Source organism: Thermobia domestica, chromosome 3 (genome assembly GCF_964235325.1).
Source record: "Thermobia domestica chromosome 3, izTheDome1.hap1.1, whole genome shotgun sequence".
Taxonomy (NCBI): domain Eukaryota; kingdom Metazoa; phylum Arthropoda; class Insecta; order Zygentoma; family Lepismatidae; genus Thermobia; species Thermobia domestica.
The window spans coordinates 289,985,320-290,004,538 of record NC_137456.1 but is presented as its reverse complement, the minus strand read 5'-3'; positions in this window follow the sequence as shown (position 1 = coordinate 290,004,538).

The window sequence follows — 19,219 nt, the reverse complement described above, 5'->3', positions numbered from 1 at the left end:
AGAAACTCCATACCTTTCTAAGTGATGAGCGTTCTTGCCTTTCTCATGGGAAACGTCATTTCAATAACGTTCGTGGATAAGCCAACCATATTTTCAAAGCACAAAATAGTTACATCTTTCTGAAACTTAAATTTAGCAACTGAATGTTAGGATGTAAAGAATGCATGTCAGTTAATGGCAATGTAATTGAACTTGAAACTTCAGCCACAAGAGCAAGTCTTAAAATAGGCTGAACTCACCTTAACGTCGTTCCAACAAATTGGTATCGTGAATATTCGTTCTTATGCAGCTCCTATCACTTAGCTATATGTGGACACTTCTTTAGTTTATCATTATTATGATTATTATGATTATTATGACTATTATTATTATTATTATTATTATTCGTTTATATATTAAGTCACTATTAATCTTTGACGTATACCTAGAAAGGATACCGCTCAATCTGTTGTAAAGAGATTATCATTGACACTTTTAATTCAACTTTGAGTACGCTGGTACATTTGCAGTTTAACGTCTCGTTCATCACCGAGGATATGTGGGACGTGGATATATACAGTGGGATCCGAAAAGAGCGTCTTCAGCTTCCGATCTCCGATCGACTGTCTTATCAGTCCTATCTTCGATCAAATTTCTTTACACTCAGATAGCACATAAATTTAACTCACTCTTTTTCAAACCTGCTAGCTCGAAGTACAATTTCTGATCGAACAGAATATACAATGAAAGATTCACGTGCCTCATTTAAAATAAGGTCACTAACAACTAAAGACACATACAAACACATATGACGGAAGTTTATATTGCATCCTATATAAGCTATTCCTATACAAATTCGGATTTTTTGTGATTTTTAGCTTAGTACTGAAGTTTCCTCAAATGAAAAACCGCAACCTTCAGTTTGGTGGTACATTTCAAGAAGAAAATAGATCTATTATTTTAAACGTAAAACTACATAATTTGAATATCACTGCAGAACTGAATAATAATAATAATAATAATAATAATAATAATAATAAGAAGAAGAAGAAGAAGAAGAAGAAGAAGAAGAAGTTGGGGATGAAGATAGATATGAATATAAATGTTGTTCGGAATTCGTATAGAGATATTTAGAAATAAAAACTAAAAATGTGTAAACATGTTGAAAATTTTCTGCAAAAGCTTAACAATGTTTACTCCTTAGCCCAACACAGTAGTGTACGTGGTATGAGATTAAAATTTTCATCTCTTGTTTTAACCGTTTAGAAAAACGAGCTAAATACCTGCGTTTGCCATAATTAACTTAAGATTAGTACGGGTTCTTTCCGATCTTATTTTTCATTAAGAAAGAAAATGTATTTGTTAATTTATATTTCTCTGACTTATTCTAAATATAAGACATAAAATATTTAGTGCAGGCTTAATTCTATATAAAGTAAATTTTAGAAATAAGTCAATTACAATTTGTATCAATATTATAAAAGACACCTAAGTGACTTAAGATCTAGGTACTTAGCCTCTTAATTTTTAGTAACTTCCAAACCAGAGATCTCGAGGAGGTTACGAAGCAGCTGAGTCATAGAAATGAAATAAAATCTATTAGTTTAACGTAACGCAATTATACCCTTTAGGCTAAGGGGACGACGACTAAGGCTATTAAACAGTGATCGAAGAATTGGTGGAATGAAATTTTGGAAGAAAACGAGAGTACTTGCAGAAATACCACGGACACGATATCGTTGTATGCTTGTCCTACTGAGGCACAACTTACTCTAAACGCTCTTTTCCAGGTGAGGTTTCAATACCTACAAATCTAGAACGTATATCCATACTATGCAATTAGGGAACTTATTTAGGTAAATAAAAGGTACACAAATTTCGTGGAGGAAATGTAAGTAAAAGGAGACATCTATTAATAGAAAAGGTGGTCTGTGTGGCTCAATTCGAGTACCTATGTTCTCAAAATGAATCTAATTTGAAATTTAGTGTTTTGGTAAATTCTGATAAATTTGCGAAAAACGCACTTGCTACGATTGTATTTTGAGGTGGTTGATTGCGTTTTACTAATGTGTACAGCGGACCACAAAATGCATCGTTTTTCTGCGCTGTAACAACACTACAGGGTCCAGAAATTTAAAGTGTGGGATGTCCTTTGTTTTCTTTGTTTTGGAAAGAAATCAATTTTATTTCGCAAGACGTTCGAACGTGGCAACCTCGGTATCGCATGAGCGGATAGTGTAACGTTAAAGGGGGTCTGCGAAATTGTCTTTACTTTTAATAAATTTCACATCAAATTCTATTCGCTTATAGTCATATAACAGCTTAGAATTCAGCTCTTTCGCAGTCTGTAAGTAATTAAATCTCTTATTGTCACAACAAAGGGTACATTTTCTACCCAGCAAGTAGAACTTAAATGCCTTAAATGTTGCAATGATTGATAAAAGCTCCTTGTGAAGAATATACAACTTCAGCTCATTAGGTGTTAACAAACGTGAGAAGTTGGCTATTGGGTAAAATTCAGTGTCGATCTCGCTTTCTTTGTGATAGAGAATCGTGCCGTGACGGGTCTCAGAACTGTCAGTATATACCCATAGTGGTTTATTTCTATCATAGGGCTTCAGCACTTCTGAAGAGACCAATTTCCCTTTGATCTTTTCAAAGGCGGACTGCATTTCCGGAGACCACTGGAATTAAGTGGCTGCATGAAGGAATGGTTCGAAAGGTATTGCATATTTTGCATAGTCCCTTATTCCTCTTCGCATGTTATTGCCTAATTCTAAGAATTGTCTAAGTTGGCGGGTACTTTTAGGTGGTTGGTAGGTTTCTAATGCATTTATTAATTTCTCACTAATACGATGTCCTTCTTAAAAGATGGTGTAGTCTATTATATCTAACTGATTGAAAGGAACTTAGACTTGGCAACACTGCAACGACGTCCACTAACGCGAAAGTGTTTAGACAACTTTTATAACGTTACTAAAGCTTGATCTTCCGAATCACTTGAATAGACGATGTCATCGAAATAATATTCAAGTAACTGAGGTTCTAAATTCGATATAACGATACTCATAAATTTATTATAGAATGCAGGAGATACGTTCAGACCTTGAGGAAGTTTAGAATACTGAAAAACTCCAAGGTTAGGAATAGAAAAAGCTGTGTATTTTCTGCAAGAAGGATGAAGTTGCAAACGGACAGAAAGTAGGCATTGGTGACATGGAAATATATAAGAAATTTATGACCACTAAGTTTCTGAACAATTTTCTGGGTGGCTGGAAGTTGTACGCTTTGAAAAGCAACATACTTGTTAATTTCTCGGAGGTCAATGATTTTCCGAATCGCTCCGGAGGGTTTGCGGAGAAACATGACTGGCGATCTGTTAGGACTATTTAATCGTTGTATAATTTTGGCTTCTAACAATTGATTTATATGCCCACGGACTCATCTTGGAGGGCAATAGGAATTGCATAACTCTTACCACTAAAAATGGAATGTTCCTTCATTTCACTGAAAATTTCGTGCGGAACCAATAGTGTTTGTCCATGTCATTGTATCTGCTTATTGGTATGCTAAGTTTATTTGTGTTTTGTTTCAGGAGAAACGTTTGGTACAATTTGTAATCGAGAAGCGTCAAAATTACATTGTCCTTCTTTTCAAAGGGGCAAGTTGACAAGGTGTGGTCTAAGTACGAGTAAAATCCCTTTCTTGAGGAGCAGTTACTACGTCATCTACAGTTCCAATAAATAGTGAATGCTGTAAAGTTACACATTTGTGTCTGGGGTTGATGAGCTCGGTATAATTGTATTGTTTATTTAATAATGGATGAGGTACTAGATAGAATACCATGTTTTGCAAAAACCTGAGCGTCAGGCTCAATGCAATAGTCAACGCCCGTGTCTTTGTTGTAAATTGGGAGCGAAACTACCATAAGAGATCGGGGTAAAAACCTCGTTCGTTGACCTAAGGTGAAATATGGTTTCAAAACATTTAAAGTATGTTATACACAGATGAAGATAAATTAACGGGAGTTGTTGTATTAAACGCCTCTGGTGAAGGTTTGCCATGACGTTTGAGCATCAAAGTGTTCCATTCCATATTTACCTGGACCATATGGGGTCCTAAGAGATCAACCCCAAGGGTAACACGTACACTTAAGCGATCGACGGGAAGCGATGGTGGAAGGTGTACCCATTAATTCTAAGGCGTAAAACAGCGACTTCATTAAGCTGTACAGGGGCCTGAGATATACCTACTACAGTGGTTTGAATTTCATAACGCTTCGCTGACTTGGAAACAAGATTTTTATCAATGATGAAGATAGATGACGCGATATCTATTATACCATCAATGTCATGTCTACCAAATTGCAGTGGTCAAAAACATTCAAATGAAGAGAGAAGTCGGGATAAACTATTTCAACCAATACCACAATACATTTTTGGGAACACTCAGCAAGTTTCATCCACACATTTAAATCAATGATGTCATATTTATACGTTGATGCAGATTTACGATCTACATTCTCTATAGTTTCTGTGGAAGGTTCAGGTTCAGTTATTTCTGTAGTGTGATTATTACCTATAGTTTGTACTATTTCAACGGAAGTTTGCGCTTCAGTGTATCTACGTATAATCTGTTCCATTTTAAGGCCACTTTGCTGAATCCGTTGCTTTGTCTGATTAATCTGTTCTCATAAATGTTGATAATTAATGTCGATTTTACTGTTGAGTTGTTTAATTTGTTCCATTTGTTGACTCATTTGTTCCATTTGTTAAGTCATGTGTTCCATTTGTTGATTCATTCGCTCACCAGAAGTTACTTCAGTTGTCCAATCTGATGTTTAATTATCTCAGTTAGGTCAAGGGAGTTCATCTCCCTATTACATTTGATTCAGTTCCATTTTCAATACCAGGAACTCATTTTGATATTTCTGATAATTCTTCTTGCACTCCTCAATAAAGTATATTCCATTTTGATGTTTTTAGCAAAATCACTACGTTGCCTCAAAATCGATCTCCAATCCTGAAGTTAATTATCTAGGAGATTGTTTACTTAACTTCACACAAAGCTCTTAAAATCCTGGGGCGTAAATCACCAAATCTATAAGGTCCATAAGATATAATCCTGAAGCGGAAACCACCAATTTTATAAGGTCCATAACATATAATCCTTGGCGGAAACTACCAAATTTATAAGGATCGTAACATATAATCCTTGGCGAAATCCACCAAATTTATAAGACAAAATCCTGAAACAGATGAAGCCTATTTATAACGTAAATTTCACAGTTCATATCTTTATATAAACAAGGATACTGATTAGTCAAAATTCGTATAAACATTATATAATGATAAAACGTTTTTATTATAGTACGTAACAAATTAAAATTGTACGTACCTTAAACATTATACGTGTAGATTTCACGAGATGGATCCTTTGTTATTATTATTTATTTTTCGTTACTATGACAACTAAACTCACATCGTCAAATCAGTATCATAACAAAATATCATCGCATAACAACAGAAAAGAAATTACTTCTATTTATCTTTTCATATTCTTCTTCTTCCTTTCTTGAACAGCTTGTGCATATTTTAAAAGTACATTTTGCCCATGAATACCAATAGAGATATAATAAAGATGTTAAAAACACAAGTATCGTTGTAGTGTTAATGATAACCATCGTTTGGTTACCATTCTCATAGTGACATTATCTTCTCTATCGGTGTGTTTAATTATGTAAGTTGGCAATCATTAAGTCATTTTCATGTAAACGCTTCTCCTAGCAGGAAATGCTAGAGCTGCATCCTTGTAAGGATATAAATATACTAAGAAAGATAAAAGATATGATAATTCATATTATAACTTTAACAAGAACATAACTAAGCGAAATAGTTAAAATTAAATGACAGTGAATACATGGGAAGTTTTCAGAATCAAGAGAAGGTAACTGTAGTGGGTAAGTGACTGGGTTCAGTTCTTTTGAAAATGTACATAGCTCACTACTGAGATTAAGATCCTACTTTAAATATTCTTATCCTATAATAACAGTGAATGTGTAAACAGCTTATTAGTAATGAAAAAATATAGAACACTGCCAACATGGTAACCTGTTATATATAAACTACTTGTTGTTACGAGGATGCATGCTACTGGAATATGGTATATATCGTTGCTATTTAAATAAATTTATATAACATTATCTACAAAGATATACATGATTAAATAGAATCAAAACTATTTATTAAGGAATAAAAACAAATATCTAATTAGCTTACACAAGTTTCTAACCTTAATCCCGTAATTTTTGTATACTTGCTTTGCGTAAAATGTACTTAATAATTATCAAATATTTAATAAATACATGACAATTTTTCAACTAACGATTACACAAATAATTTGGTTTTATGTTTCTATTTTATAGTGTATACTTTGTCAACAATTATGCTTCTTAATTTCATTCATGCTATCGTTAATCTTACGACATAGATTTGCAGATTGTGCATGGCTAAGTTCATATTGTAATATTTGGTTTATTTAGGGATTCGCGTTCAGGAGAAAATAAAAATTTTTGACTGCAGTTTCTTCAAAATAATGTTAACGGTATATCATAATGTTTGTAGTACAAAATGATATTTAGTAGTGTTGGAACTTTTTATTATTTTCTAAATATCATTATTGAATATATGTTTTTACTTAGTTTTCCAAATTTCTTATTTTAGTTTAAGAATGTTTGTTAGAAGGCCTGTTTTCCGTTTTTTCTAGAGTTTGCGCTCTTGAATAAACACAAATAGACACCAATATGTCCAACGTCATGGAACGTATATTCTTATCTACGGGATTTCATGGCTTTGCCGAAATTGTACGACCAAGAAGATCTACTTCAGAAAAGTAAGTTATATTCATAGCATATAATTTTCGTATATGAAAAACCGTATTCACTTAATATATTACCTTTAGTTTTACAAATAATGGTTACGTTTTAATATATTTATAGTGTTAAATTATGGTTATGAGGTTGTTGTTTCACTAGGAGCTCATCAATTTAAAATAACTAAGACAAATGTGTGTTTCATACAAAATATTCTGTCATGTGAGTAATTTTTAAACATTTCATAATCATTATAAACACAACGATTATCTGCTTTGGAAGCAGGCACTAATGGTTTTATAGATAAAGACAACAGATCTGCTCTACAATTCGTTGTAAGAGAATAGGGACATAACTCTCAAATTACATGTTGGAATACCCTATGTATAAATTATGTACAGCATTGTATTATATATTTGTTGCCTCTGTGTTTCAGAGAGAGTAACTAAGTGTCAGTTTATCATATATCTATCTATCTATCTATCTATCTATCTATCTATCTATATATATATATATATATATATATATATATATATATATATAATATGTGTGTGAGTGTGTGTGTACGATGTGGCGCACGGAAACCCGGCCAGCCACGCCACGATTGTACAAAAATACATACAAAGCGCAAAGGTTTCGTTAGCGAAATGCACTTACTTTAATTATTTTATTTACTGAAATGATCTTGTGATCTGTGTTTTCAGTTGATTCTCAAAATGATCCCTATGAGTTTCAATGAATTTTTGTGCGTAGGCCAACAAGTTATTATACACTTTGCGCAACTCTGTTGCATCAATTGCCAAAATCTCAATACGAATACTATACATCAAGTTTTCTAATGTTTTTGGATTATTTGCGTGCACTTCTCACTTTAGATTACCCCCTAGATTTACTTAAAGTTGCAAGTGGTCAATGTGAAGTGTTTATATATAATAATGTACAGTATAAAATGTTTATATATTAATCTATTTGTAAACCCTATCTAGAACTGTTAAATAGCCTAACAGCTGATATATTGAGAGGGGAAAGCAACCATTACAATGTAACATGATCCTATTAAAAATAATCTTGGAGCAACGAAAATTATATTCAAGTTTGAGAGAAGAGCAAACTTCAATTCCAGTCATTTCATACGGGCCAATCACTACCTCCTACCTGTCTACACATGATATAAGTTTAAGTAACGAAATGACGACTTCAACTCAAATACGAGGGATATCGAACTATGAAAGAAAGAGTAAATGTGTATTTGTATGTTAATACCCTTTGCGAAGTGGTACATACATATAGGTGTTGACAGAATATTCTATGATAGTTCTGACAAAGATACAGATTCGTGGAATGAGTTCAGTGGGAGATACTACGAAATGCCTATTCAGGTCAGATTTCTTCACATGTGGTTCCGTAACTTTCGTCCTACTCACATGATTACCAGTTTATTCTTATTCAGTTTATGTATCATGATTACAAACGTATAAGCTTCCTTGAAATGAATTTTCAATCAATTGAAAGATTGCTGTTCATCTGACGTGAGATATTTTACCTAAATGAAGTAACTCTATAGGGAAAAGTGCAATGTGACTTTTGCAATACGCACTAAATTAGGTTCCGTGAAGAATCATATGATTATCTAACGCATTACTATGATAAAAAGAAAAACCACACTGATGAGAAAGAAAGGAAGAAAGAAAACAAAGAAACATATGATGGTCTACCTATTTCGTTATGTGTAAAATCATTTAATATGATTTACACCCAACGATGGGGTCTATATTTCTTAATACGGCTTGCAATTCACTTAGGCCTGTTAGCAACGTGAAAGAAGGAACCTCGAGAGGCTCTACCGAACACAGATGAAAATTCGAAATTTGAAGCTTGCGCTAATTTATGATTTTTCTGGCGGAATCTGAGCACTATATGATTATACAACTGCTAAGAGATACTAATGTGGATACCCACTCAAAAATGCAAATACCTTCAATAAGAAGAAATTTTTAAGGAACTGCCTACCGATTTCTTGATAATGTATAAAGTCATGGATTCATTTATATTAATTACAAACCGAAAATGGGCACGACATTACTAAAACTAAATATACATAACATACGTATGTGCTTAAATCTGTACTCTGCTTACATTTAATAAGGCTTAATCGCATTTGGATTTAATTATGTGCGAAATATATCTCGCAAATACATCCGTTCTATAAGTGTTATTATAATTTGGCAATTGAACGCCTTCATTGTTATTTAAATGGTATATGGCTTAAGGTGATTTTGAACCGAGAGCAGCTATAGTAGAGTGATATACTTCTAGGCGGTTTGACGGGAATCTAAATTTGATATTTTGAGGATGCGCAGTAGTATTACACTTTTGACTCCGGTTCCGATTCAGATTCGGTTCCTGCTTCGGCACGGATTCAGATCAAGTTCTAGTTACAAAGAAGGGATCTAAAAGTACTCCTTTCAACTTAGTAGACTATGAACACTTATTCAAACTCCCATTGAACGTACCAGAAGGTACACTCAATCTAGACAAGCTATGGTCGCATGTAAAAATTACATAATAAGGTAGTATGACTTCGGCTTCGTTTTTAGAACCAGATTTCGATTTTTTTTGTAGCCTTTCACAATTATCTGTGCCACTTGGCAGCGTTTTTTGTGCTAGACTCTCGATTTTTATAGCCTCTTACTACCACTTTTCGACAGAAAAAAAGAGTATGACATATGTGTAATTACCTATTGAACGAAGAACAGGTTCCAGGTCCGGATCCATCTCTGATATCGAAGTTCCGGTTGCAAATCTGACTGCGGTTACAATTTTGTAGAGATTGAACAAGAAAGTCAAAAAACGTTTTTTCGACCTATGTTGAAGATAGTAGAACTATGAACACATCGGAAAATACACAGTCAAGAATACAAACACTTATTACATAAGGTTATGGCATGTTTTCTCAATCTCAATTAACATTGCTTTAAAAAAATAAGATTATTAACATACATTAAAACTCCATTGAACATAGCAGACTACATAACAGATTGTGACTTGGTTTAACCTCTATCTAACGTAGCAGAAATTACATAAGGAAGGCTACAAGCATTCCAAAAAAGTTAAAGACTATAAAACACATATTTCAACATGGTAAACTTTCAACCTTTATGTTAACATATAATCGTTCTCCTATATTGTACTTTTTATACAACTGCTTTTTATACAACTGTAACTTTTTATACAATTCCTACAAACACTGCTTTAAACCTGATGTAACAAAACGAAAACCACAACCCCTATGTAGGAATTGACACTTAACATCTTACGTGCAGTGTCGCACAAAATACGATGCCATAAAAACTTGGTATATAATGGTTTTCAAAATGCGTTTACTAATATTATATTCATTTTACCTTTATTTTATATGTATTATTTTTTTAAAATTCACATTTAGCAGTAACACACTGACTACCATGTAACCAAGTAGTTGTGAACTCAAAATCAAAGTCAAATATTCAATCACGTATAATTCGTAATGGTTAATTCATGCGAATTCTTTTTGCAGTTTTCAGTATAAAGACATAAAATAATTTATGTAAAAAAGTACAAGCCGTATAAGAGAACGGAAATTTCGTCTAATTTTATATAACACACCAGAAAAAACGGGAGAGGTTACAAGAACGTTATTTCTGTTCCTCTGTAAGATCTTTTAGATCTTTATTTACTATAGCACAAATTAAACAAGTAATATTATGAGCCTCCTAACAACCCCTATATAATATAAAACAAATTATATAACCATTATAAAAGAAATATATTTTATACTGACTTCATTTGAATGTTTCACATAGATCAGAGGCTAAATATCAAATACATGACTGTGGATAATCTTTAAACAATATAGCATATAGAAATTCTGATTATTGAAATATTTGGTATGAGAGTATTAAAAGGATGTGACCTGTTATTAACGTAGCCTGCATAGTAGGGGATTTTATAGAAGGCTACGAACCACTTTTATGATGTAAAAAGCGCTGATCTGGAAATTTATATAGCAAGTGATGCGCCTCATCTTCCATAATATTCCCTACTTGAAAGCTGCTATAATATGGGGCCATTTAGTCATTATGTAAAATTTTCAAAGTTAACTAACTAACTTTTAAATTTGTTCTATTTTGTTAATTTTGTAGCATTTATAAAACTTTGTACTAAATTCGAAGAAAATAAAGTTTAACTAGCGATTGATTTTGCACTGCATTTAAACCTCTTTTGTACTATTAATTAAACAAAGTAGAGCCATTGTCGAAGTTAAGTTGCCTTAATTATTTGTAGTGCGACAATTTAAATTTTAACTCACTCAGAATTTTGTACCTATTATACCATTTAAATAAAACGGAAAAAATATTTTAATATTTTGTTGGTCTATTTAGAGGTTGTGGCGCAATATTTTCTACTATTTCTTATGTTTTTGTACCAACCAGAAAAACTGAATTATTTAAAAAAAAGGAAAGAAACTTCGTTTTATTTGAGTCAGAATTTATAGCCTTTTGTTCTATTCAAATGAAGAAAGAAATATATTTGGGTGTCGTATTTAGCTGTGTGTCCGACAACATCACATTTGAATGTTGTTTTCTTATATATTTATATATTTTATATATATTGCTATTCTAGAAAGAATAGCGTATTTTTTAAATGTGAAGAAGAACTACTTACCTTGCTCAGAATATTGCACCTCTTCAAATAAACAAAGAAACAAATTTTGGTGGCCTGTTAGAAAATACATTTCTATTTGGTACAAAAATAGATACGCTTCCCATATTTTTCCTTCGGTTATTTGAATAGTATAAAATGTATAAAATTCTCACTTAAAATCTCACTTCGCCGATTGTTTAAGTAATACATTTTTTGTGATTGATACAAATATGTACAAAATAGCGCAACATGTTGGACCAGAAATAAATAAGCCACCTAAATTTTGAAATAAATATCCTCGATTTACTTAAATGGTACAAAAAGGTACAAAATCATGTCCTAGTTAACATTCAAATTTAAAAATTTCTCAATACAGAGAATTAAAGTGGCATAGTTTTTATTATGGTCTCCTTTGTTTGTTAAAGAATATAAAAGAGATACAAACAAAAATGCAAAATTCCAAGCTACTTAAATTTTAAAATTCGTTTTAATTTTGCACATTTTTCTGATGCATTCAAAAATCTGCAAAATATAGAACCAAGTACTAGCCTTGTTAAAATTTAAATAGCCTTGTTACACTATGACTAAATGGGCCCCTATAAAGCAATTTCCAAGTAGGGAATAATAGGGAACATACTGCGTAACGGTTGCCATATAAATTTCGTGATCACAGCCTTTTGTTAATATTAAGTTCATAACATTTTATAAGATGCGCTGTGTAAGTTATGTTGAATACAGAAAGTAAAATTCTTTCAATGACATAACAAATATATGAAAACGAGAATATGTTCTAATTCTTACGAATTATACACAGCTAGATATTTGCCGTTTGACATCTGACCTACATAAAGCACATTTTAAAATATATATATAAGGTATAATTTGTAATGGGTTTAAATTGTACCCTTTTATAATGATTTTTTAAACTTTCATTATCATTCATTAGGGGTCAAAATGGTACCCTAAAGCCAAACGCAAACACCGTCCTCTAACCTTTACCGTCTTTTCTGTTGTGTTGGATAGAGCTACAAGGGCTTCGCATTTTTAGGTAAATTATTTGCTGTCTTTATACTGAAAAAAATGAACAGAATTTTAATATACGTTACGAGTTACATGTTGTTTAATATTTAACCTTTATCGTCGAGGTCACAAATATTGTGGTATGTGGCAGTAAATGTCTTATTGCTAAACGTGAAAACGAAATATTAATATATTGTACTGTTAATTTTAGCAGCATGTAGTTAAATATTACAATTTTATGAAAGAGCGTATTCCACAAAGTTTGCAAGACCTAGGCAATAATAAATACTGTATTCGTATTTAGCATGTTCCAAAAGCCTTCTATACTGAGGTTCATGCAAATAGGTTATTTTTATAAATGGCTTATCATACGTACATTATAACACATAGGTAAACATTAATATATTATTCGTAATCAATTTGTTTGAAAACCCTTATATACCGAGTTGCATGCAAATTCTGTGTACCAGTTCGGTGCCAAATTTTGCATGTAATCGGATAAACTTTAATTAGAACCTTTCCCACATAGAGGTACTGAGTTTTGTTATGATACATATAGGCTTTGAAAATTGTCCATATTCCTTTCTTTTTTAATTCTGCTATGTTTTATGATGTTAACAAACTGTGTTAAACCTCTGGTATTAGTTATTTTATAAAAAATACCATAAAAGAGAACAAGTAAATATATACGAATACATATGCTAAATACAGGTTGAAAGTTGGTATGTTAGCATATGTATTCGTAGTCTTTAATTTCTGATATGGTTGTAGCATTTCTTACGTAATTTCTGCTACGTTAGATGGGTGCGATAAACAAGTCACAGTCTTTTATAATTTATTTTATGTTCAATAGGAGTTGCAATATGTATCAATAGTCTTATGTTAAGAAAGCTATGTTAAATGGGCTTGGAAAAATATGCCATGGCCTTATGTAATATGTATTCTTAGTCTACACTGTGTAATGTCTATTGTGTTCATAGTTCTATTATGTTAAATGCAGATCGAAAACAACAGATATTGCCTTTCTTGTTTAATATCTACCAAATTCGATCCGGAGTCGGAATTGGAACCTGATTTGGAACCTATAATAGGTATTAAGTCATATACCGTAATCTAATTTCAATGTCAAAAGTGGACGTATTGAAATATTCGAAAAACCTTGTATCAAAAATTCTGCGAAGTGTCACAAGTAATGACAAAAGGTTAAATAAAATTAACAACTTGGTTCCAAAAACGACGCCAATGTTATACCTCTTTATTATTTAATTTCTGATTGGTGTCATACCCTATGTGGACTTTTTTGTAATTTCTGGTATGTAACCTATAATAGGTATTAAGTCATATACCGTAATCTAATTTCAATGTCAAAAGTGGACGTATTGAAATATTCGAAAAACCTTGTATCAAAAATTCTGCGAAGTGTCACAAGTAATGACAAAAGGTTAAATAAAATTAACAACTTGGTTCCAAAAACGACGCCAATGTTATACCTCTTTATTATTTAATTTCTGATTGGTGTCATACCCTATGTGGACTTTTTTGTAATTTCTGGTATGTTCAATAGGAGTTTTAATATGTGTTCATAGTCTAAGTTAAAAACATTGCTTGTAGCTTCCTTCTTGTGTAATTGGAACTGACATCCGAATCGGAATTGGAACTGTAATGCAAGTGTACTTGAGCAAACGTTTAAATTTAGATTACAGTCAAAAACGCCACCAGGTGACCCCACTCTACTAGCATTTGATATTAAAAATGCTTCTAAGAAAATTTCAAATTCTTGAAAATGTTAATACTTCTTATCGACATTGTTACAGTTAAAAAAACTAGTAATAAAACACTAGTAACAAGTGTCTCCAACACTTGCAAGCAATAGCATTGCTTTTCGGTAACGTGTTGCCAAGAATAATATTAACATTTTTCTTAACAATAGTGATGATAACAATATAATAACACAAATATTTTGAAAGCATTGAAGTTATTCAGGATCAATTAATATTTTTGTCATTTGCCCCACTGGACTCCTGGTTTTCTAATTTAACATAAGTGTCATATGTGTATGTAACTAGTCAAGGATTAAATTGAATTATTTTTCGATTTTTTTGAATTTTGTGCATGTTCGTTTTGAACATATTATGAATTCATTCTACATAATGAACTTTGCCAAGTATGACGACTAATGTTTCTTGAGTATATTCATGTATACAGAGCCCTGTAGACTTAATGACAGAATGTTTCAACACAAATTTGAATATAAAAGTTTTGAGGGGTTTACGACGTCTTCCTGCTCCTATAATTTGTGACACATGCAATGGTGTAACTTTAAAACTGAATCATTTAGGTACAATGATTCTACTCAGTATGAATCTTTGATAACTATCGTATGAAAAGCACCCTTCCAAGTGGAAACCTAATATTTTCATTTAAAAACATTATTTTTAAAATTTTGGAGTCTAGTAACGAGTATGTTTATATATCAAAGAAAGTTGATATTTTTTATTTTCTACACAAATTTGCCTCTAAAGACATGATCATTCTTCCGATTACCTATCAAATTAGTGGATTCATTTTGTTTAAAATTTACTGAATTTAAAGAATATATTAAAAGAATTTTCAAGTAGATAATTTGCAATATGTATTGATTCACATTGTTAATATGTTATGAGTTCCAAACTATTGACAACAGAAACCATAATATTGGTGTTTATAATATTTAGGAGATTGTTTCATTACAATTCAGGAAATATTTTTCATAATATAACTGAGTTTTACAACTACATTCGAGCCGAGAGTTCCATTGGACGTATACTATTTTTTTCTCACGAACCTGAACACTGTCAGAAACGATTAGAAAAAACATAAAGACCCATATCCAGAATGGATCCTAATACCTTCGGAACTTGAGACAGCAACTCTAACCACACGACTACGAAACAACTACTTTGCAGCGTCCTTATTCAATTATTTCCATGCACAAAATTATCTATTACACATAAAAGCGAGGGATCATTTTACAATCACCTTGTGAGCTATTTTATCATACTATACACACGTTCTGTTAGAATACTCTGAATTCTGCTGCGAGAAAATAATACGAAACAGTAGTAAAGAAATAGAATTATCATTAATCCCAATATACAAATCACGATGAAGAAGTTTCGTAAGTTCCCAATATAGCAACGAAGATTCTCGCAACAACACAACATGTATGTAGTGTAGTGGTTAAACCACTTGACTCCTGTTCGTCGAACTCGGTTTAGAACCCACAGTAGTGTAGCTTGAGTTTTTTTCCTTAACAGAAAGACATCATTCTTGAAAATAAGTGCACCGCAACGTAATGTAGAAATCCGTCAGTTCCATGCAGAAAAATAACAAAGCAGGATTCAGAAGTGTTCTATTTAACAACGATAGTGAAAATGACATAAAATGACCAGAGGCAAAGAGTATTTTCTCGTCAATTATTTGTCCATGTTTTCTTTGTAGAAAAGGTATTGGACAGTTGGCTGTAAACAATATTACCAACATAGTTTCAAATAACTTGATCAGTCCGTCATTATAGTAAAGGAATAAGCATGTGCCAACTGCATCACAGCATATCTGCACCAAATTTACAGTATCGATTAACACTTATGAGAAACTCAGTTTTCAAAATTTTGAGCCCCCAAGAGCTTTTGGAGGGGTGTTAAGAAGGGGAAAGGAAAATTGAAATTATTTTTTCTCCTGAACGGCTCAACCAGTTTTGATGAAAAAATATGTTAGGTGTTTTCAACAAGAGAAAAGTCGGAAAATATTTTTTTTAAAATTTTTTGGGTTGAAAATTGAAGTAAATTTTTTTGAAATATTCAAAAAAAATAGTGGAAGACTAACTGGGCCACCCTCATTTTTTTGTCAGTTTTGTCTTGAGAGGGTCCCTAACAACATATATTGTTTTTATTTTGTTTGTGTTTCGCAGAGTGAAAAAAGGCAAATGTATCGTGGCGGACATAAGTCTTTAACCAGGTAACTGCTTTGTAACAAAACCAGAGTATGAGAATTAAATCCGTCATATCTGTAGTTTCGTTTGGAGAAGAAACAAACTTCTGAACCAAAGGTTTAAGAACATTAATATAAACTTTGCCGAAGATTATTAACTTATATCATCATAAATGAAATACGAGAGACATTTTGAAACGAAGAAAAATAACATAAAACTTTACAAGCGAAGGCAAAGAAACCTAACGTAACCAGACGAAAGACAAATCATTTACACTGTAATGATTGCCGTTCAGTGGTCAAGGCGCTTGACCAGTAATCTGGAGGTTTTTGCATCGAATCCACGTCTGGCAATTTTTATTTACTTAAGGAATTTTGATGGTGATTGATCAGCGATGAATTACGTTTTATTATATTCAGATATTTTAATACTCGGATGTTTCAATATTTGAAAAATCAAATCTTCAGGAATAATAATAATAATTATGTCGTAAAAGATTAATATAATTAACGACATATTAATTAACGATATATGATGGTTTCGTTTTAGGCTAAGGTATTTTGAGTCTGCTGTTTCACTTTTGAGTGGAATTAGGTTTCTCCATGTTTTTTCTTTATATATCTTTTGTGAAAACACGTTAATGAGCAATTGAAAATACAACTGTTTTTCGATTCGTATTGGTTTGGGTTAACAGCTTGAAAAAGAAATCTTTACGTTTAATGTCCAACGATAATGCCTGTTTGGTTGAGTAAGACTGTGATTGAAACAAGGGAATTATAATGGACGATTTGGTGAAATGAGAAAGTGGGAGTGTCCCGAGAAAATCCACGAGTACGATGGTGTGAGTCTCAAGCTTACTTGCCTTGGGAACGAACCAGGTAATCAACCCATCAGATTGTTCAGTTTGCGGGGTCTGAGTTTCGATTCCCGGTGGGAGAGCCTTTGAAATATTAAATGTATCTTTGTTCGTCTCCCTGCCGTTCAAGGTTACTGGAAATAACTGTACGCACCTGTTCATAAAAGCCTGGAAACTCGTTCAGAAACAATCCGAAAAAGTGAGCCTAGATCCGTTACAATTCTCAGAGATCTATACACAGGGAACTGCATGTTCCCACCGTTCTTTATATAGACTCTAGTTTCAAACCGTACTGGAATCCGAGCGATGTGAAAATATAAAAACAAAATGAAACTACTATTTCTGAGATTAATATTGATTGCACACCTCATACACAGTTGCAATATGCAAAATCAACCATTATCTTAAGTAGAAATTGCTGAAAACGACAGAAAATAAATATTTAAACCTCCAAGTAGGAACCTGTGCTGAAGCGATTCTATTATCAATAATATAACACAATCTCTTTTAAGTTGCGTCTGTTTTCAAGCCGGTTTAGTACTGCTACTGACATTTTTGAAACGAAGGGAACGGTTCAAGCCTCCGTGCGGAAAGTTAAAGTTTTCTTCCTTTTTTTTAAATATATGAGAACATTTTATAAATATAAATTTCTACTGTGAAGTGATTGGAAACACATTATCCGACAAACTGTCACTTTTCAAATTCCTGTCACATTTACTAGCCCGCCATGTCCATAATTCATATACGAAAATCTCTAAAAATGAGAAATGTGAACACAGCTGAATACCTAAAACCACACGTCCAAACTGAAAATTATTCATATATATATTTCGGGGGCTTTTCTAACTTTGTTCTTGGAAATGTGAACATTCTACAAGATATTTCATTCACTTTACAATATTTTATTTGAATAAACATAAAATTTCGGGGTGGAGGGGATTAAACCCAGAAGTCCCCTAAAAGACACCTATATATATATATATATATATATATATATATATATATATATATATATATATATATATATATATGCTTGTATTTTTTTGCATTACAAAAACTTAGGGAACTTCATAATCTGGATTCTTATAAAGCAAATTGAACACTTATTTAGGAAATATGTAGTGCTTAAAATCGGATTAAATCGCAATGCCAGTAATCTGTAATATCTTGTATTATTATTTATTTACATTGAATGTGAACTTTTTTTATACTTTGTAGTATGAATATTAGCTGCTACATAAGAAACAATTATTTATAATTGAATGTAAGTAGGAAATCGATAGTTATTATAAGAAGAAGCTTGTGAAAATGAAGTGTGTAACAATGATTGTGTCTGAAATAGATGTTGCGTAATGGAGTAATTGGTTACCCCGCCTGCTTTGGAACACTGGGCTCTTCAAACTGTCCATCCTTAGAAATGCGCAGAGTCGAGTCGAGACAAAATTTTCGTGACAAAATTCGAATCGAGACACTGCTCTTCCAATAGAAAAGTATACATTTTTCGAGTCGAGACATCACTTTTATAGCATATTGTCTAGACGAGACGGCCTCAAATCTTGTCTCGTGCGTTTCCTATCCATGCTATCTAGATAAAATCAATTTTGGATGCGAATATTCAATTTCTTTTAACGATAATTGTAATCTACGATACAGATTGAAGTAAGATATTGGCTTGAACTGCTTTATTACCCAGTTGCAATTATATGAAACTTTGACATAATTATTTATTATTATTAGAATGTAAACACTGAAGAATATACACACACAGAACAAGAAGAACACACAATGATCAAGAACTCAATGCACGTAATAATTAAAAAATTCGTTGCAAGTTTATTTA